Source organism: Apium graveolens, chromosome 9 (assembly GCF_009905375.1).
Source record: "Apium graveolens cultivar Ventura chromosome 9, ASM990537v1, whole genome shotgun sequence".
NCBI classification, from domain to species: domain Eukaryota; kingdom Viridiplantae; phylum Streptophyta; class Magnoliopsida; order Apiales; family Apiaceae; genus Apium; species Apium graveolens.
In genome coordinates this window covers 104,843,051-104,864,531 of record NC_133655.1, presented here as the reverse complement: position 1 = coordinate 104,864,531, position 21,481 = coordinate 104,843,051, and the positions used below count along the sequence as shown (strand labels likewise).

The window sequence follows — 21,481 nt, the reverse complement described above, 5'->3', positions numbered from 1 at the left end:
GTTTCGTATCATACTGTTTAGCACTTGTTGAGCATTTGGCTCACTCCTTGCTTTAACCCTGATATTACAGCTAGCAGCTATGGTTAGATTCAAGAAGATAACACGTAAGACTTGTGATGCCGATGCGTATGTCCGAGCTCGGGTAGAATAAGAGATAGTTTTGTGTGAAGATTCAATATTAAAATCAGTTGTAATAGATGGTAGTGTTGGGCTGTTCCAAACCCTAAACTGTAAGATCTTGGATTCAGATATAATTACTTTCTTTTAAATATTATAATAGTTATATATTTTGTTTGTTAAGTTGGTGGTGTAACATATATTGTGTTGAACTCAAACCAGCACTACCCTATGCTTCTTGTTGTTGCTGCTGCAACGAAGGACCGACCTCTCCCAACTGAGCCCTCCAAGCTGCTCTTCTCGCCTTAGCCATCCCACCAGCAGTTTCCTGAGGTGCGGGCCATCCACCTGGAAAGTGGTCATAAGAATAACCAAACCCCTTCGGATCAGGCTTCCCACCATACCACTCCTGTATACTCAACAGCATCGAACTATCGATAGGGGCACTAGGAAGTTGCAGCTGTTCATGTGCGGGCCAATGAACTCCAACTACCACACATAGCTTCGTCACAATAGACGTATAGGGAATAGACCCCGTAGTGCTGCCTCACAAAAACCTCAAGATACCCTGATAAATCACCATCCCGAGATCTACATAATCTCCCTGAAGAATCCCCAACAATAATCGGTAGTGTTGCTGCTAACTTGGGTTCGTTGTCTTTTGGGTGCCATTGAGATTGAATAAGTTGAGAGAAAAGATCTGTGTATAAGAAAGATTTGTGTTTAAGAATTTTAGAAGTGATGGAGAAGTTTGTGTATAAGTGTGTGTATATATAGGAAGAGAAGTAGGTTTAGAATAGAAGTGGGATTTGATTAATGGAATAATGGGAGTAATGGGGGTAAAGGAATTGATTTGGAATAGAAATTATGGGAAGTGGAGGAGGGAAAATCGGGTGGAATTGATTTTATGGTTTAATTTTTGATTTTTCTGATTTTTTCAGGTCCAGGAAGATAGCGCGGCCGTGCGCTACCTTAGCGCGGGCGCGTCGTGCTTCTGCCAATAAAGTGCGGCCCCCCACCAGGCAGCGCGGGCGTGCTCAATTTTTTGAAAAGCAGTACGGCCGCCCCGCTGCTTAGCACGGGTGCGCCGTGCTACTGTAGTTGGCACTGAATTTTTTCTTTTTTCTGATTTTTTTGTGGTTTTCTCCTTGTTTTCTTCTTCCTCTATCTACTAATGTACAACAAACTTGGGTTGCCTCCCAAGAAGCATTTGGTATACGTCGCTAGCTTGACGTAAAATCCTGAGATTAAGTTGACAATAAAATAGCACTAACCATCTCATAGTTTGCCGTATCTCCATAGTAATTCTTTAACCTCTGTCCATTCACCTTGAACGATTGGCCTGGATCATTCTCAAAAATCTCCACAACTTCATGCGAAAACACAGTTTTGATAATAAACGGCCCTGACTATCTCGACTTCAACTTTCCAGGAAAAAGACGGAGACGAGAGTTAAACAAGAGAACTTGCTACCCCGGCATAAATGATTTGAGAACTAGACCGCTATCGTGCCACCTCTTGACTTTTTCCTTATACATTTTGTTATTTTCATACGCTTGAAGCCAAAACTCATCGAGTTCATTCAATTGAAGCATTCTTTTCTTACCAGCTACATCCAAATCAAGGTTCAACTTCTTCAAAGCCCAATATACTTTATGCTCGAGCTCCACAGGCAAATGACAACCTTTACCATAAACCAACTGAAATGACGACATGCCTAGTGGAGTCTTGTATGCTGTCCAATATGCCGGCACAGCTTTATCCAGCTTCAAAGACCAACTTTCTCTAAAATTTGCTTGATCTCTCTGTTAGACTCCTTAACTTGTCCATTAGTCTGAGGATGGTAGGCTGTAGAAATGCGATGATTTACATTATATCACTGCATCAAAGCAATGAACTTGCAATTACAAGAATGCGATCCGTCGTCACTGATTATGACTCTTGGAGTCCCAAATCTTGTGAATATCTTCTTATGAAGAAAATTCAACACTACCTTTGCATCATTTATCGGTAAAGCCTTGACTTCTACCCATTTTGAGATATAATCAACCACCAATAAGATAAACTGATTATTGCAGGATGAGATAAATGGCCCCATGAAGTCAATTCCCCAAACATCAAAGACCTCAACATCGAGAAGCACATTAAGAGGCATCTCATCCCTCTTGGACATATTACCAACACGCTGGCAGCGATCACACTTCAAAACAAACTGATGTGCATCCTTAAATAATGTAGGCCAGAAGAATCCCGCTTGAAGGACATGAGTCGATGTCTTCTCTCCACCATAGTGGCCTCCATAAACAGTCGAATCACAGTCTCTCAAGATACCATCCGTCTCGATGTACGAAATACATCTCTTGATGATCTGGTCAGCTCCTTGCCTAAACAAAAATGGCTCATCCCACATGTACCACTTCACCTCATGAAGAAACTTCTTCTTTTGAGCAGAAGACAAGTCTGGAGGCATAATATTGCTCACAAGGTAGTTCACAATGTCTGCAAACCACGGTTCTTCTTCTTGCACTCCAAATAACTGCTCATCTTGAAAAGACTCATTAATCAATATCTTATCCTGTGAAGTTGCACTTGGATCTTCCAAACGAGATAGATAATCAGCGACTTGATTCTTAGTACCTTTTTTGTCCTTGATCTCTAACTTAAATTCTTGAAGTAAAATAACCCATCGAATCAATCTAGGCTTTGAGTCCTTCTTCGAGACAAGATAGCGAATCTTTGCGTGGTCAGTGAAAATTGTCACCTTCGTCCCAAGCAAATAAGATCAAAACTTCTCAAAACCATAGACAATAGCCAAAAGTTCTTTCTTAGTAGTAGTATAGTCAGTTGAGCACCATTTAGGGTCTTACTAGCATAGTAGACCACATGAAATATTTTGTTCTTTCTCTGCCCAACAACTGCTCCAACTGCATATTCACTTGCATCGCACATCATCTCAAAAGGATCATTCTAATCAGGTGTATTTATGACAGGTGTCGTGATCAAATTCTTCTTCAAGAACTCAAAAGAAGCTATGCACTCGTCATCAAACTTGAACGGGACATCTTTCTCTAGAAAATTGCATAAGGGTTTAGAGATTTTAGAGAAGTCCTTGATGAAATGCCTATTGAAAGTCGCATGACCAAGAAAGTTGCGGACTCCCTTAACAAAAATTGGTGGAGGGAGGATTTCAATTGCCCCCCACCTTGGCTTTATCCACCTCAAGACCCTTACTAGAGACCTTGTGCCCAAGAATAATGCCCAGTCGCACCATAAAGTGATATTTTTCCTAGTTGAGAATGAGATTGGTCTCAATACACCTTTTAAGAACTGCGCCAAGATTATGCAAGCACTTGTCAAAAGAATCACCAAACACAGAGAAATCGTCCATGAACACCTCCACATTCTAACCAATCATGTCAGAGAATATATCCATCATGCATCTCTGAAATGTGGCAGGTGCTCCACAAAACCCAAAAAAAACTCTTCTAAAGGCGAAAGTACCAAATGGACAGGTGAAAGTAGTCTTTTCCTGATCGTTTAGAGCAATACAAATCTGATTATAACCCGAATAGCCATCCAGAAGATAGTAGTACTCATGCCCAGCCAACACGTTAAACATCTGATCAATAAAAGGAAGAGGGAAGTGATCCTTCCTTGTGCCTTTGTTCAGCTTCCTGTAATCCATACAAACTCTCCACCCCGTGACTGTTCGAGTAGGAATGACCACATTCTTCTCATTAGCAACAACTGTGATGCTTCCTTTCTTTGGCACACACTGAACTGGACTCACCCAAGAACTGTCAGAAATAGGATAGATGATCCCTGTATCTAGCCACTTGAGAATTTCCTTCTTCACAACTTCTTTCATGATCGGATTAAGCCTTCTCTGTTGCTCAACAGTAGGTTTGCTACCTTCCTCTACCAGAATTTTATGCATACAATAAGAAGGGCGGATTCCCTTGATATCTGTTATAGTCCATCCAATTGCCGACTTGAAGTCTCTCAGAATTCTCAAGAGATTTTCCTCATCATTACCTGAAAGGTCAGATGCAATAATAACAGGCAAAATAGATGCATCACCTAAAAAAGCGTACCTTAAGTGTTCAGGCAATGGTTTAAGCTCAAGTGTAGGAGCTTCCTCAATAGATGACTTGAGGCGCTTTGGAGACTTGTTCAGCTTCTCCAATCCAAGAGATTCAAAAGGCATATCTAGCCTTCGCTTCCAGGGAGAAGCATTCAGATATTGCAACTGCTCATCACCTTCGTCATCTTCACTATCTGAATGCCCCAACAAGGCCTTCTCTAAGGCGTGAGACCTTAGCATTTGATCAAATTATGAAGTAAAAACAGAATCTACCAACTCCACTTTTAAGCTCTCCTCATTTTCAGAAGGGAATTTCATGGCATTAAACACATTAAAAGTCACATCCTGATCCCGCACTCTCATAGTCAGCTCACCCTTCTGCACATCTATCAAGGTTCGGCTTGTAGCCAAGAATGGTCTTCCTAGAAATCTTCTTATCCTCCTCAAAATCAAGAATTAAAAAATCAGTAGGAAAGATGAGTTTGTCCACCTTGACCAATACATCCTCCACAATGCCTCGTGGATATGTAATAGAGCGATCGGCCAACTGCAAGAACATAAAAGTAGGCTTTAGATCAGGTAAATATAACTTTTTGAAGACTGACAAAGGCATCAAGCTGATGCTAGCTCCCAAATCACATAAACATTTATCAAACGACAAGTTTCCAACGGTGCAAGGAATAGTGAAGCTTCCAGGATCTTTAAGCTTCAGAGGCAACTTCGGTTGCAGCACAACACTGCATTCGTCCGTGAGAGCAACGGTCTCTAAGTCATCAAGCTTCACTTTCCGATAGAGAATACCTTTCATAAACTTCGCATATCTAGGCATCTGTTCAAGAGCTTCAGTGAAAGGTATGTTAATATGAAGTTTCTTAAACACCTCCAGAAACTTCTCAAACTGCTTATCCAGCTTTTTCTTCTGCAGCCTTTTAGGAAAATGAGGTGAAGGATATATCTATTTCTCCCCTGTATTACCCTCAGGAGGAGTGTGTTCCACAGTAGTCTTCCTTGGTTCCACTTCTGCTTCCTTCTGCACTTCTTCTTCAGCCACAACTTCACCTTCCGAAACTTGAGATTTTTCGGGATTTGTAACCTTCCCAGATCTCAATATGATTGCCTTAACCTGCTCTTTAGGTTCCCTCTTACCTGGCACTTCAGTGTCACTAGGTAGTTGAACCGCATTCTGAGAATTGCTCCAGCTAAAATTAGGATGATTGCGGTTGTTGGGATGATAGGTAGCTGGAACAGGCTGTTGCGACCTCTGAAAGTTGCTCATGAACTGAGCTGGTTCACTAGAAATAGCACACTGCTCCGTCTCATGCGCACCAGCACAAAGGTCACAGACACTAGTGATCTGATTAACTCCATAATTAGCCAAAAAATTCACCTTCATCATCAAAGCCTTAAGCTGAGCAGCTATAGCAGTAGCTGCATCTACCTCTAGAATTCCCGCTATCTTTCCTTGAGTGAGTCTCTGAGAAGGATTCTGGTATTCATTAGCAGCCATCAGTTCAATCAATTCATAAGCTTCATCATAGCTTTTAGCCCACAAGGCTCCTCCTGATGCTGCATCAAGCATGGGTCTAGAAGTTACACCCAACCCATTATAGAAGCAGTTAATGATCATCACATGGTGATGACACTTCCTAAGCATCTCCTTATATCGCTCCCAAGCCTCACACAAAGACTCTTCAGACTGCTGCGCGAACTGAGTAAGAGTATTCCTGATTGCAGCTGTCTTAGCCATAGGAAAGAACTTAGTAAGGAACTTTTGAGCGAGTTCTTCCCATTTGGTGATAGAGCCTGGTAGTAAAGAATGTAAGCAGCTCTTACTTTATCCCTCAGAGAAAACGGGAAAAGCCTTAGCTTTATAGCATCTTCAGAAACACCATTGGAGTTGAAGGTGTCGCAGATCTCGATGAAATCTCTGATGTACATGTTGGGATCTTCTATAGGAGAACCCCCAAACTGAACTGAATTTTGTATCATCTGAATCGTGCTAGCCTTGATTTCAAAAGTGTTGGCTGCGATGGCTGGTCGGACAATGCTAGACTGAATATCATTAATTTTCGGCCGAGAATAATCCATCAAAGCCTTCGGATTCGCTGTTGGTTCTCCCATTGCAATAACAGCTTCTTCTTCAACTTTCTCCTCAACATGAACTTTATCCACTACTTCCTCCTCCATTTTTTTCAGTGTTCTCTTTCGAAGTTGAGAAAGCATTAGCATACATGCTCTCTAGAGTACCTGAAAAAGCAACAAGTAAACAAGTAAAATATCCTAGTCAATGAACTTTAACGAACACTGATGACAAACACATAAACTAAAAATTAACTTCGATTCCCCGGCAGCGGCGCCAAAAAACTTATTAGGATGAAAACACGCACTAATATTCATGCAAGTATATGCGATCGTAATTAATATAGAATTATTTCTATTTCATTCCCACAGAGACTGGTTTAGGTTAATTTCAACTTATGCGCTTATGCAACAATGTTATGGTTATTATTCAATGCTAAGACGAGCACAAATTTAGATTGTTTATAACTAGGATTAACTAAGAGATTATACTAAAGATAATTAACTAAGAGATTAAAAAGGATTGATTTACTATATGACACAAATATGGGATTCTAACTTCATTAAATACTTCATTCAATAGCCTTTTCATTGTTAACCTTAGCATGCAATGGTGATGACACTAATCAGATAACACAAAATTAGTATACGCCAACTTTCTTTGTACGAGTACCCTACTACCAGACATCCACAAAAGAGATAGAAGCTGAATAGACACCAATTATATTGAGACCCTATATGTCTATAGAATTTGACAACATAACAGTTTAATGCGCAAGTTACCTATCATGATTACATAAGAAAAGTAAGATGGTCAAAATTATCTACTATTAGGAATATGTTGTGGACTTGATGATAAGTTGAACAAAACACCTTAATAGATTTAACTTGGTGATTTTGTAGCTTTCAACGGATGGTCTCTTTCACTATCCGTTGAAAGAGTAGCTTATGTAAAATAAGTTTAGTAGTACATTTCTGCATACTTGTATAAGCTTAGTGAACTAGATTTCTGAGAAATGTTTAAGTCATGTTGACTACTAGATTGATATACAAGATAGGTTGGTCAATTATAAATAGATGATGCCTTGAAATATTGTATAAGTGAAATGGTATCAAGAAAATAGTCTCAACGGATGTTTCACAAAGCTTCAACGGATGTGCAGTCAAGCTTCAACGGATGCTAAGATAAAGCTTCAACGGATGATCAACAAAGCTTCAACGGATGATCAACCAAAGTATCAACGGATGATCAACTACAGCTTTAACGGATAATTCAATTAAGTTCCAACGGATGTTCAAATTCCAAAGAGCAGTTGATAGTGACTTGACAGTCACATGCGTTGATTATATGCAAATGGAATGTGGCAGCCTAATTAAAGGTTTAAGAGAACAAAAAAGCATTACCATTTTCATGCAACTAAGAAGATATTCAAAGATGCTGGAATAGAGTAATGAAATAGCATAAAGTTAGACTAGATATAGTTTTTGTTTTATTATCTTGTCCTACTATCATTTAACTTGGTGATATATAAACCAAGTGTAGCAAGTAGAACAAATAACTAAGCAAGCATATTTTTCAGAGAGATAGAAAAAGCTGTATTTGTTAAGAATTTCTCTGTAGTTTGTTTGTTCACTTGTAAAGCAGCTATGTGCTATTCAAGGTATCACAGAGTTCTCAATCTGATATATATATATATATATGTATATATATATATATCTGGTGGATACATTCAAATCCACTAGAAAGTTTTAAAGCTTTGTGTTTTGATTTCTCTTATTCTTCCATTCCGCATTACTGCAAATCAAACATTGTCATATATATATATTAAGTTAGAACATTTTTAAAATCTCAAAAAGTAGCCAGAATTATATTCAACCCCCCTTCTGTAATTCTTGTTGTATTATTTGGGAATAACAATTGGTATCAGAGCAATCTCTTGAAGTACAAAGAGTGTAAAGATCACAATAATCAACAAAATGAACAAAAAGGATGTGAAGTTAAAATTCCATTTCTGGACAAAGACAACTATTACCATTGGAAGGTGAAGATGCACCTACATCTTCTTTCTCAAGATGAAGCTTATGTGGATTGTATTGAAAGACGTCCTCATGTCCCTATGAGAGCTGCTACAGGGAATGAACCATCAGTTCCAAAACCTAGGCATGAATGGTCTGATCCAGATCTTGAACAAGTCAGGAAAGATAAGAAGACCATGAACATACTATTTAATGGTGTTGATGGTGATATGTGATAACATCATTAACCGTAAAACGGCCAAAGAGGTTTGGGACACAATACAGATTATTTGTGATGGTATTGAGCAAGTAAGGGAGAACAAGATGCAACTCCTGATTCAGTAATATGAGCATTTCCACTGAGAAGAAGGTGAATCACTCACTGATATTTTTAGTAGGTTTCAAAAACTACTAAATGCTCTAAAACTGCATGGAAGAGTCTACCAAACCAAAGAATCCAACCTCAAGTTCCTTAGATCTCTACCAAAGGAGTGGAAGCCAATGACAATCTCATTGAGAAATTCATAAGATTACAAGGAATTCACCTTGGAAAGACTGTATGGCATCCTGAAAACCTATGAGATTGAAATAGATCAAGATGAAAGGATGGAGAAGGGAAGAAAGAGGGGAGGATCCATTGCACTAGTTGTTGAGTTAGAGAAGAAGAAAGAGATGAAGGTGGAAGTTGTTGATTCTACATCAAAGGTCTGTCAAAGCAAGGGTAAAGGGCTGGTAGCTGAAAATGAAGAACAGTTGAGCCAAGATGACATGAATGACATAGATGAGCATCTAACATTCTTATCCAGGAGATTTGCCAAACTCAAATTCAAAAAGAATTTTGGAGCAGCCAAGCCAAACAGAAATATGGTTGATAAGTCAAAATTCAAGTGTTTCAAATGTGGCTTGGCAGGTCATTTTGCTAGTGAGTGTAGAAAGTCTAAGTCCATCAAAAAGAAGTTTGAGCCTGTTGATTATAAGTAAAAATACTTTGAGTTTCTCAAAAAAAAAGGAAAGGGCTTTCATCACATAGGAGAATGACCGGGCTGTAGATGGATTGGATGAAGATGAAGAAACAAGCTATGTCAACTGTTATTCCTAGTGAACTAACAATGAGATTTACAGAAGGGGGGTTGAATGTAAATCTCAAAACTTTTTCAAGTTTTGAGTAGTTTCAAAGGCTGTGTGTTTAAGATAAACAAGTGTGTGAATTGCTTTAAGCTAATAGAGACAGATATATATTCAAGCACAAAAGTACAGAACACAACAGACCTTAAAAACTTTTCTGGTGGATTTGTTGTTCCACCAGAGATGGTATTTCAGAAAATCTGTGATTCAAGAAGTTGATCACAGCTGCATCCTAGTACAAACTAGATAATTTTTCTCAAGATTTTTCTAAACAGCTCTGGAAAAATTCTCATCTAATTACTAGCTGCTACTTGGTTTATATAACACCAAGTTTACAAGTGAAGACAAAGATAAAAAATACAATAATAAAATAAGTTCTCCACTTGTTTCTTCTCCATTTTACTCCAGTGTATTGTTGACTATTGCCTCTTTATACTAGAGTAGAACGGCTGCTTTTTCTGATGTTCCTGAAATAGGCTACCACATCTCAGTTGTCTCTGTCAACCCATGTGCCTCTGTTTGTAGGTACAACTACCACTTGTCAACTGCTATTTAACAGAACATCCGTTGAAGCCTTCATCCGTTGATGGCTTTATCCGTTGATGTGTTAGCAGTTGAAGCTCTATCCGTTGATGCACTCATCCGTTGAAGGATGTTATCCGTTGAAGCTTTAGAGACATCCGTTGAAGCTTTGTTTCTCATCCGTTGAAGGTCTTTAAGTTATCCGTTGACACCATTTCATTTATACAAAATTACAAGGCATGAAATATTTACAATTGGCCTTCCTATCTGCATATCCTTTAGTAGTCACATGACTTATAATTTCCCTCAACATTTAAGAATTATATCTCAAATTCAGAGACTGAAATGTGCTACAACACTAGACTTATTTCTAGGTAAAGCTACACCATCAACGGATAGCCAAAGTGGTCTTATCCGTTGAGGCTACAAACACTAGATTTCTACTTAAGTGTTTTGTTAAACATATCATCAAACTAATGCACATATATTCCTAACAATCTCCCCCTATTTATGTCTATAAGAATTGTAGACATAAATTCAAGGTTAACTTGATGATAACAAAACACTTAACAAATATATGAACTGAAACTAAGTAGAAATTTAAAAGTGCTGCAAAAGTGTATGTACTAGAAGGTAATTGAAGATTTACAGTGTTTCCAAGGGTGCTCCTCTAGCCTGAGCAAATCATCTTTTTCTTCTTTGATCCCTGGTTTTCTTTCCTAGCCCTTTGTCATTTTCCTCAATTTGGAGTTGGAGTTGTCTGAAGAATTCAGCTTCATCTTCATCACTGATATCCAACTTAGATTGCATTTCTTTGAGAGTTTCATTGCTGGCAATCTTGAGTTGGTCTTCAAGTCTGAAAAATCTTCTGACTCCTTTATCATCTCTGAATTTCATCAACCAATGAGGTGATTTGTGAATTGTAGTTCCCCTTTCTTGAATGAGTAAGGTTCTGGGCAAAGCATTGGGCTCCCTCCAAGTTTTCCTTATGTTGGCAATCTTGTTGAGAATTTCAGTCTTGGCAGTCCTGGTAAAGCCAGAATCCTTTTGTATGGCTGAAAAGACTCTGATCAAGGTAGAGTAGCCTTCATTCAGAATCCTGTAGAGAGGCCATGTTCTTTCCCCAGCTCCTTTGTATCTGAACACCAATCTCTCTGGTAGCTGTCTGTAAGCAGCAATTCCCCTTACATCCTCCAGCTCATCCAGATTGAGTTCAATGTCTGAAATTTCTTTTATGTCACAGATGTGAACATAATCATCTTTAGAAATGGGTGCCTTAGGGTTAGGTTTGTGTTTTTGAGTGAATTTCTTAGAGTTTAGGGGAGGTGTAGATTTGGATTTTCTTTTCTGTTTCTTTGGTAGTGGAAGAGTGATTAAAAAGGTAGGCAAATTGATTGTGTCCCAATCAATAGGTTCCTCTTTTGGGATGATTGGTTCACCATGGATGTTTATAGTGGGATCAGCAACAAAGGGTTCAGGTATGGAAGGTAGAGATTTGGTTCCTTCAGTGTTGCCTTCACTCCTTCTATGTGCCTTGGCCTTTCTTCTGTTTCCCTTCTGCCATTCCTCTTTTTCCTCCATACTTTCACCAAATATACTCCCAAAAACCTCATCTAAGTTTGCAATTTTGTCTTCACCCCTGACTTCAATTCCTTTCTCATTTTCAACTAGACTTGACTTTAGCTTTTGTTCAAGCTTTGCTTGTGCTCTTTTGTCAGCCTTGAGTTTTTCAGCTTCTTTTTTTAACCTTTTGGTTTCTTCCCTCTTGGCTATTGAGAATTTGGGATGCCCTTGCATCACACATATGCTCTTTCCCTCTCTAAAGATAATAGCCATGTTTCTCCTTACTGCCTCATCCATGGTCTCCTTGTGTTTTATGATGCTTGTACCCAAAACTTTGTCTTCATCAGGCTTTGGAAGAGGAAAGTCCACTTCTTTCATCTGAGCAAAGTCTAGAGGGTTCTTTGTGGAGTCCTTGCTGGATCTGGTGTTGGGCTTGAGAACCATAGGTTTTAGATTCTTGAAAGAAGTCTCTCCAACCTTATTTCTCCTTTCTGGCTTGTGCTCCATATTGATTGGTTCAACCTTTGTGCTATGTTTCACAGATATTGATTTATCTTGTGTTGAGCCAAACAGCTGTTGCATCCTTTCATCAATTCTCCTCCTTTGCTCTTTCACTTGAATTTCAGCTGCTGCTAGCTGGATTAAATCAATTCCATCAGGCTTTCCTTTGATTTGAATGATTGGAGAAGTAGTGATGGCAGGAACTAGCACTTTAGATATTTGGATTTTTGTAGATGGCTCTCCTTCCCCTTCCCTTTTACTCTCCCCCTTTTTGTTATCGTCAAGGAGAGGGGTCAAGCCCTGTGCTTTTGCCAGCTGCATAAGTAGATTTGTTTGAGATTGTTGGTTGTGAAGAATGGTGGCCACAGAATCTTCAATAACTTGAACTCTGTCTTCCAATTTGGCCAGCCTCTTTTCAGTATTTGATTCCTTTTTCAATCTCAACAAAATGTCCTGAATTGTACCAAAGGGCATGACTGAATCCAATTTTTCAGAATTGTAGGATTTCAAGTCAGCAATATCCTTTCTGAGTTCATCCACACTCAGATTCTGTCTTACTTGCTGCAACTTCATGAGATGCAGTGAGTCCAAGTGAGCTGTAAGGATAGCCTTTGTACCAGCATGAGAAGTTTTCTGAATGGCCTGTTTGATAGTACTGATTTGTTTGACTAAGGAGACATTGAATTGCCCTGTTGTAGACTCCTTTGTGAAGGCCCATTCAGGTAGATTTGGAATAGAACTAGGGCCTTCATCTCCCCCTAAGTTCATGCTTCCATCAGAAGAAACAAAGTCATCATCATCAGAATTTACTCCAAATTCTTCAAATGACTCACCAGCTGTTGAAGGCATTTTGTTAATAGCAGTTTTGTCCCTTTGAAGAGATGTTGTTGTATGTACTAGATGTAGTGCCTTTTCTGCCTCCACATTGCCCTGTGCAGCCAATACTTGATAGGCTGAAACAGGATGAGTAAAAGTGTCAGCATCCAAGGAAATGTTATAAATTACAGCTTTGTAATGTTGCTGAAATTGTCTTTCCTTTTCAGCATCATTCACAATCATTGACTCACTAGCAATGGCTGGATCCATCCTTATATCTGCTGTACCTGCCTTTCTCTCATTTTCTCTATGTTCTTGCATCAGGGGCTCCCCCTGGCTCACACAACTCACTCCCTCACCTTCACCTACTAAGGTGGTACTCCTCTCACTTACTTTTGCCATGGTGGAAGAAATAGCATGCATATTTGAGCTCTCAATCTCTCCTTTTGCCTGGGAGCAACCCAGCCTCTCACTCAAATTGTCACTCCCTTCCCTCAGTCCTAGAAGTGATTGTACAGTAATCAAGTCTTCTACACTTGGAATTGTTTCAGTTGTGTGTGTAGAGACTATCAACGGATGAGGAATAGCCGTTGAAGGTGAAACTGATGGTATCAACGGATAACTGCTGTTAAGCTTATCCGTTGAAGAACAACCACTTGTCAACGGATGAGTGATATCCGTTGAAGAAGGAAAAGAAGTAGAACTTGAAAGTGATATAACTGTTGAATCTGTGTAGATTGATATGAGTTTTGGTGACACAGACCCTTCAATTACATCTGAAAGAATTTGCGGGTGATCCAACAAATCATCTAAAAGATGATGATCACCTATATTTGAGTGGGGCTCCTCCCTGAGTTGTAAAGAGGGAGAATCAGGAATTGATGGGAATAACATATCCACATCTAGAGATGGTGAAGAAGTGTGTGGTGATTGATGTGTGTTAATTGTGAGATAATGGGGCTGTGACTCCACATTTGTTGGAGCCACATCAAATTGAGTTTGAGAAGGCATAGATACAGATGGATGTATTTGTGCAGTGTGTGCACCCTGTGTCGAAGATTGGGTTCTAGCTCTCTTTCTTCTAATAAAGGCTTTTGTTGGTGAGTGTTTGGCTTTAGTGTCCCTCCCTCGTTTGTGTGTTCCTGGTTGGGAACTATTTTCAATAGTTACATCCTTTTGGGAGGATGCAGCTAGGGATATCCTAGTAACCTTTTCAACCACCACAGCTTTTTGAGAAACTGTGGCTTGGCTAGCTTGGGAAGCACTTTTCTCTCCTTCCTTATCCTGGGGGTTTCTTTGATGTTCACCCCTCCCCTCACCACTCACACCCTGTTCACTCCCCTCAGGGTTAATGGTAGGTGTTACAACTGTTGTCTTTTGAGAAACAACAGAGGTGGTTTTCTTTGTCTTTGATTTTGAAAGTTTAGTTTTGGTGACCTTGGTAGGTATCTGTTGGGGCATTGTCACAGATTCCATGGCCACACTAGAAGATAAAGAAATAGAGGGGTTGGAAGAAGCAGGAGTTGTAGAAGCAATTACCTCACCTACCTGTGGTGCATTCATGATTGGTAAATATACCAATGGCACACTGCTGTTGAGATCCATTCTCAATAAATCTGCAAGAACTCTTTTCTCTTGTGCCCAGCACTTGAGTTTATTATTCTCATTCGTAATGACCAAACCTTCAGCAACATGGTTAGCCAATAACATAAAGAATCTAGCATAATAGATGTTATTAGGTCTATTAGCTTTGTTACCTAATCTAGTACCCAATTCTAGCATAATATAGTTGCTAAAATTAAAATACCTATCAGAAACAAGCATATAGAGCATATTAACAAGAGATGAAGTTATGGCATCAAAATTGCTAATTTTCCCAGAGAAAACCTTGATAAAGGCATCCCCAAGAAAACTCCATTCTTTCCTAAGGCCTTTTCTTCTAATACTCCCTAAACTAGCAGAGTTAAGAGAATAACCTATGGAATCTAACATGCTGGATATATCATTATCAGTGTGTGGTGTCATGGCATTGTTCTCAGGTAATTTAAAACATGCTAGTAAGTCATCACAGTTAACACAGTGATTTTTACCTTTGAGAGTGAAGGAGATAGTCATATCTATGGAGTTGAACTCAACAGATGTCCAAATCTCCTCAACTACTTCACAGTAAATCGTTGGGGCTTCCAGCATTGCATAGCTAAGTTTACATTTTTTTATGAAGTCCATCATTTTGTGATAATCTGAGTGGGCTTCATTCTTTTCTACCAAAGCTATGAAATTGTTCTTCTCATAGATGAACCCAGATTGAGACATAATCTTTACTACTGGTGCCATTGTTGTGAGTAGAAATTGCAGAGAATAACTTGAAGGTTTTGCAGAGAGAAAATGGTAAAATCTTTGAAATTTCAAGAAAGCGTAAAGTAAAAATGAAAAATCAGAAGGGCTTATATACTTTCTCAAATAAAAAAAACATAAATAAGAGATTAAACAATAAATATGTGTAAGTGAATTTCAGCCGTTTAAGAATAAACTGTAAGTATTCTGAAAACTACCTTTAAAACAAATACATACAGCTGTATGTATGAGTATCAACGGTTAAGACAATAGAATCAACGGCTGTGAAACACTTAAATCGACTGATGTGATATTTCAACGGATAAGGTAAACTGTCATCCGTTGAAGAGCACTTCAGTTTTATCCGTTGACGGATAAAAAATCCAGAAATGTATATGACTTTCAACGGATAATGAACATCCGTTGACAGAACAATTTTGATTTTCAACGGATAGGGAATATCCGTTGATGGAATAATCTATGTTAAAAATCAAATTTGTTCTTGCAGCTAATACATTTCAGGCTTCAATTCAAATTGCAATAAGGACATGAATTTTAAGAGTAATTAAGCATACCTAGCTCACTTACCAATCTTGTGAATGTTGATTCATCAAGTGGCTTGGTAAATATGTCTGCAATTTGTTGTTCACTTGGAACAAAATGAAGTTCCACTGTACCTTTCATCACATGTTCCCTAATGAAGTGGTACTTGATATCAATGTGCTTGGTCCTTGAGTGCTGCACAGGATTCTCTGTTATGGCTATGGCACTTGTGTTGTCACAAAAAATAGGAATTCTATCAACATGTAGTCCATAATCAAGGAGTTGATTCCTCATCCATAACACTTGAGAGCAGCAACTTCCAGCAGCAATGTATTCAGCCTCAGCTGAAGAAGTAGAGACTGAATTTTGCTTTTTGCTAAACCATGATACAAGCTTGTTTCCCAGGAATTGGCAGGAGCCTGTTGTACTTTTCCTGTCTATTTTGCAACCTGCATAGTCTGCATCTGAGTAGCCAATTAGATCAAAACCAGACTCTCTAGGGTACCAAATTCCTAGATTTGGAGTCCCCTTGAGATATCTGAAAATTCTTTTAATAGCTACTAAGTGAGATTCTTTAGGGTCAGCTTGAAATGTAGCACAGAGACATGTAGAAAACATTATATCTGGTCTACTGGCAGTTAAATATAAAAGTGAACCAACCATGCCTCTATAACTTGTAATGTCCACAGACCTTTCAGTCTTATTTAATTCAAGTTTGGTGGCAGTGGCCATGGGAGTTTTTGCAGATGAACATTCTATTAAGTCAAACTTCTTTAAAAGATCATAAATATATTTAGTTTGACTAATGAAAATTCCATCACTAACTTGTTTAACTTGTAAACCAAGAAAATAGGTTAGTTCTCCCATCAGGCTCATTTCATAATTACTTTGCATTAGCTTAGCAAACTTTTTACAAAGCTTATCATCTGTAGACCCAAATATTATGTCATCTACATAAATTTGAACAAGTATACTAGAGCCATTAACATTCCTAAAGAAGAGAGTTTTATCAACAGTACCTCTAGTGAAGTGATTCTCCAAAAGGAATTTTGATAAGGTTTCATACCAGGCTCTAGGTGCTTGCTTCAGTCCATAGAGTGCTTTCAACAAATAATACACATAGTCTGGAAAATTTGGATCTTCAAACCCTGGAGGTTGACTTACATAAACTTCTTCCTCCAATTTCCCATTTAGAAATGCACTCTTGACATCCATTTGATAGACTTTGAAATTGGCATGGGCTGCATAGGCTAGAAAAATTCTGATGGCTTCAAGTCTTGCAACAGGAGCATATGTTTCATCAAAATCTATTCCCTCTTGTTGAGAATAGCCTTTAGCAACCAATCTGGCTTTGTTCCTTATGACAATGCCATTTTCATCCATCTTGTTTCTGAATACCCATTTTGTGTCAATAGGACTCTTGTTCTTTGGTTTGGGTACCAGCTTCCAAACTTTGTTTCTCTCAAATTGGTTCAGCTCTTCCTGCATAGCTAATATCCAATCTGGATCCAATAAAGCTTCTTCCACTTTCTTAGGTTCCTCCTGAGATAGAAAACTACTATACAGACATTCATCTTGAGTAGCTTTTCTTGTTTGCACTTTAGATGATGCATCACCAATAATCAGTTCAAAGGGATGATTCTTGGTCCATTTCCTTTGAGGTGGAAGATATACTCTAGATGAGGTGGCCTCAGTATTGTCATGATGTGAGACAGAGTGTTGATTAGTTGAAACTCCCCTTGAGTTGTTGGTCCTTTGCAGGGAACTTGGAGTTCTATCAACTGATGATGTAAATCGATTATCCGTTGATGAACTATGATCAACGGATGTTTCATTTTGTACTTCAACGGATGATGCACTATGTCTTTCAACGGATACTGCATTGCCTCTATCAACGGATGCAGAATTTTGTGCATTATCCAAGGGCATGTTTTGAATTCCTTTTGAAGTGTCATCTCCATCAGTCTCTTCTTCACTATCATCACAATATATCTCAATGTTGTCAAATTTGAGTCTCTCATGGTGTCCCTCATCTGTTAGTCCATCAATCTTTTTATCATCAAACACAACATGCACAGATTCCATAACAATGTTGGTTCTTAGATTGTAGACCCTATAAGATTTTCCAGCTGAGTAACCAACAAATATCCCTTCATCAGCCTTTGCATCAAACTTCCCTTTATGGTCAGATTGATTTCTCAGTATAAAGCATTTACATCCAAAGACATGAAGAAAGTTTAGAGTTGGTTTTCTTCTCTTGAACAACTGATAAGGAGTCATGCCTTTAGCTTGATTGATCAAAGAAATATTCTGAGTGTAGCAGGCACAATTAACAGCTTCAGCCCAGAAATATGTTGGTAACTTTGATTCTTCAAGCATTGTTCTAGCAGCCTCAATTAAAGATCTGTTCTTTCTTTTAACTACCCCATTTTGCTGAGGTGTTCTTGGAGCTGAGAACTCATGCATGATTCCATTTTCTTTACAGAACAGCCTCATTGTCAAATTCTTGAACTCAGTTCCATTGTCACTCCTGATATTCCTAACCTTCAAGTCAGGATGATTATTGACTTGCCTGATGTGATTGATAATGATTTCACTTGCTTCATCCTTTGATCCAAGAAAATAGACTCATGAAAACTTTGAGAAATCATCTACAATCATTAAGCAATATCTTTTTCTTGCAATTGACAATACATTGACTGGTCCAAACAAATCCATATGTAGCAGCTGTAATGGTTCATCAATTGTTGTTTCAAGCTTCTTTTTGAATGATGCTTTCCTTTGTTTGCCTTTCTGACAAGCATCACACAAACCATCCCTTGAGAATTCAACAAGAGGAATTCCTCTAACTAAGTCCTTTTTGACTAGATCATTCATTGTCTTGAAATTCAAATGGGATAGCTTCTTGTGCCATAGCCAACTTTCAACTGGACTTGCTTTGCTAAAGAGACAAGTAATAGATTCTGCATCAGTAGAGTTGAAGTCAGCTAAGTACACATTTCCTTTTCTAACTCCAGTTAGAACCACTTTGTTATCTTTCTTACTGGTGACAACACAGGCTTCAGAATTGAAGGAAATTGTATTCCCTCTATCACATAGTTGACTGATGCTCAGTAAGTTGTGCTTGAGACCATCAACTAATGCAACTTCATCAATGATGACATTCCTTGTTGAAATCAAGCCATATCTCATAGTAAACCCTTTGCTGTCATCTCCAAAGGTTATGCTAGGGCCAGCTCTCTCCTTAAACTCTGTGAGCAGGGAGAAATCTCCTGTCATGTGTCTTGAACAGCCACTGTCCAAGTACCATAGATTTCTTCTGTTTCCCTGGTTGCTTGATGAACTAACTTCATTTTCCTCAGAATCAGCCATGAGAGACAAGTTGACATATTCCACATCTTCATCCTCTTCTTCTCCATCAGCTGCCCAGTCTTTTTCTTGAGTAATGAAAGCCTTCTCCTTTTGCTTGAGTAGATCAAAATATTTCTTTTTGTAATCTACTTGGTCAAATTTCTTCTTTTCAGTAGTTGGCTTTCTGCACTTACTTGCAAAGTGTCCACTTATACCACAATTGAAACACTTGAACTTGGATTTGTCCACCATGTTCTTATGAGGTTTAGTGGCTCTAGTGTTTCTCTTAAATTTCATCTTTGCAAATCTTCTGGACAGAAATGCAAGATGCTCATCAATACCATCAGAGTCATCTTGGCTGGAGTTGTCTTCATTCTCAGCAACTTGCTCCTTCCCCTTGCTTGATTCTGATTTGATTGTGCCATCTTTGGAGTTTAATGTTGATCTCACAGTTTCTTGTCTGGATTCTTTCTCATTTTCAGCTACCAAGGCAACTGAACCTCCTTTCTTTCTTCCCTTCTCCAATACCTCATCCTGTTCCAGCTCTAGTTCATAAGTCTTCAAGATTCCATATAATCTTTCAAGAGTGAAGTCCTTATAATCTTGAGAGTTTCTCAAGGAGACAGTCATGGGTTTCCATTCCTTTGGCAAGGATCTTAAAAATTTAAGATTTGAATCCTTCACCTGGTACACTCTACCATACAGCTTCAGTCCATTCAACAGCTTTTGGAATCTATTGAATGTGTCATTTAAAGATTCATTTTCTTCAAAATGAAAATACTCATACTGTTGAATGAGAAGCTGCATTTTGTTTTCTTTTACTTGTTCTGTACCTTCACACAGTAGCTGAACTGTGTCCCAAACCTCTTTGGCAGTTGTGCAATTTATCACATTATCAAACATATCCTTGTCAAGACCATTAAACAAAATGTTCATAGCCTTCTTATCCTTGTGGACTTCTTCTGTGTCTTCCATTGTCCATTCTGCTCTAGGTTTTGGAATGGATTGACCAACAACAATTGTGGCTGTAGCAACTGTGGCTACTTTGTGGGGAATGTGAGGACCATTCTCAATGCAGTTTACATAACCTTCATCTTGGGAGAGTAGATGAAGGTGCATTTTCACCTTCCAATGGTGATAACTGTCTTTGTCAAGAACTGGGATTTTTACTCCAATATCCTTCTTACTCATCTTTGTTAGTTTCCAAGAACTTTAAACTCTTTGTGTGTCAAGAGCCTGCTCTGATACCAATTGTTATTCCTAGTGAACTAACAATGAGATTTACAGAAGGGGGGTTGAATGTAAATCTCAAAACTTTTTCAAGTTTTGAGCAGTTTCAAAGGCTGTGTGTTTAAGATAAACAAGTGTGTGAATTGCTTTAAGCTAATACAGACAGATATATATTCAAGCACAAAAGTACAGAACACAACAGACCTTAAAAACTTTTCTGGTGGATTTGTTATTCCACCAGAGATGGTATTTCAGAAAATCTGTGATTCAAGAAGTTGATCACAGCTGCATCCTAGTACAAACTAGATAATTTTTCTCAAGAATTTTCTAAACAGCTCTGGAAAAATTCTCATCTAATTACTAGCTGCTACTTGGTTTATATAACACCAAGTTTACAAGTGAAGACAAAGATAAAAAATACAATAATAAAATAAGTTCTCCACTTGTTTCTTCTCCATTTTACTCCAGTGTATTGTTGACTATTGCCTCTTTATACTAGAGTAGAACGGCTGCTTTTTCTGATGTTCCTGAAATAGGCTACCACATCTCAGTTGTCTCTGTCAACCCATGTGCCTCTGTTTGTAGGTACAACTACCACTTATCAACTGCTATTTAACAGAACATCCGTTGAAGCCTTCATCCGTTGATGGCTTTATCCGTTGATGTGTTAGCAGTTGAAGCTCTATCCGTTGATGCACTCATCCGTTGAAGGATGTTATCCGTTGAAGCTTTAGAGACATCCGTTGAAGCTTTGTTTCTCATCCGTTGAAGGTCTTTAAGTTATCCGTTGACACCATTTCATTTATACAAAATTACAAGGCATGAAATATTTACAATTGGCCTTCCTATCTGCATATCCTTTAGTAGTCAACATGACTTATAATTTCCCTCAACATTTAAGAATTATATCTCAAATTCAGAGACTGAAATGTGCTACAACACTAGACTTATTTCTAAGTAAAGCTACACCATCAACGGATAGCCAAAGTGGTCTTATCCGTTGAGGCTACAAACACTAGATTTCTACTTAAGTGTTTTGTTAAACATATCATCAAACTAATGCACATATATTCCTAACATCAACTTAGCCCTAATGGCCAAATCAGATGAAACAGAGACCAGTTCATCAAGCAATCAGGTAATCACAACTAACCTAGCACATTTATCTAAAGCTGAGTGTAATGATGCAATAAATGACAT

At 38.5% G+C, this 21,481-nt stretch overlaps 1 non-coding gene across 1 annotated transcript; it reads left to right on the top strand.

The window, feature by feature from the left end:
* Window positions 1-5,826: 5,826 nt before the first annotated feature.
* On the top strand, window positions 5,827-5,933 carry LOC141688715 (small nucleolar RNA R71). Its single transcript, XR_012562148.1, has one exon. It is a non-coding gene; the product is annotated as a small nucleolar RNA R71 (small nucleolar RNA).
* The last annotated feature ends 15,548 nt before the right edge of the window (window positions 5,934-21,481 follow it).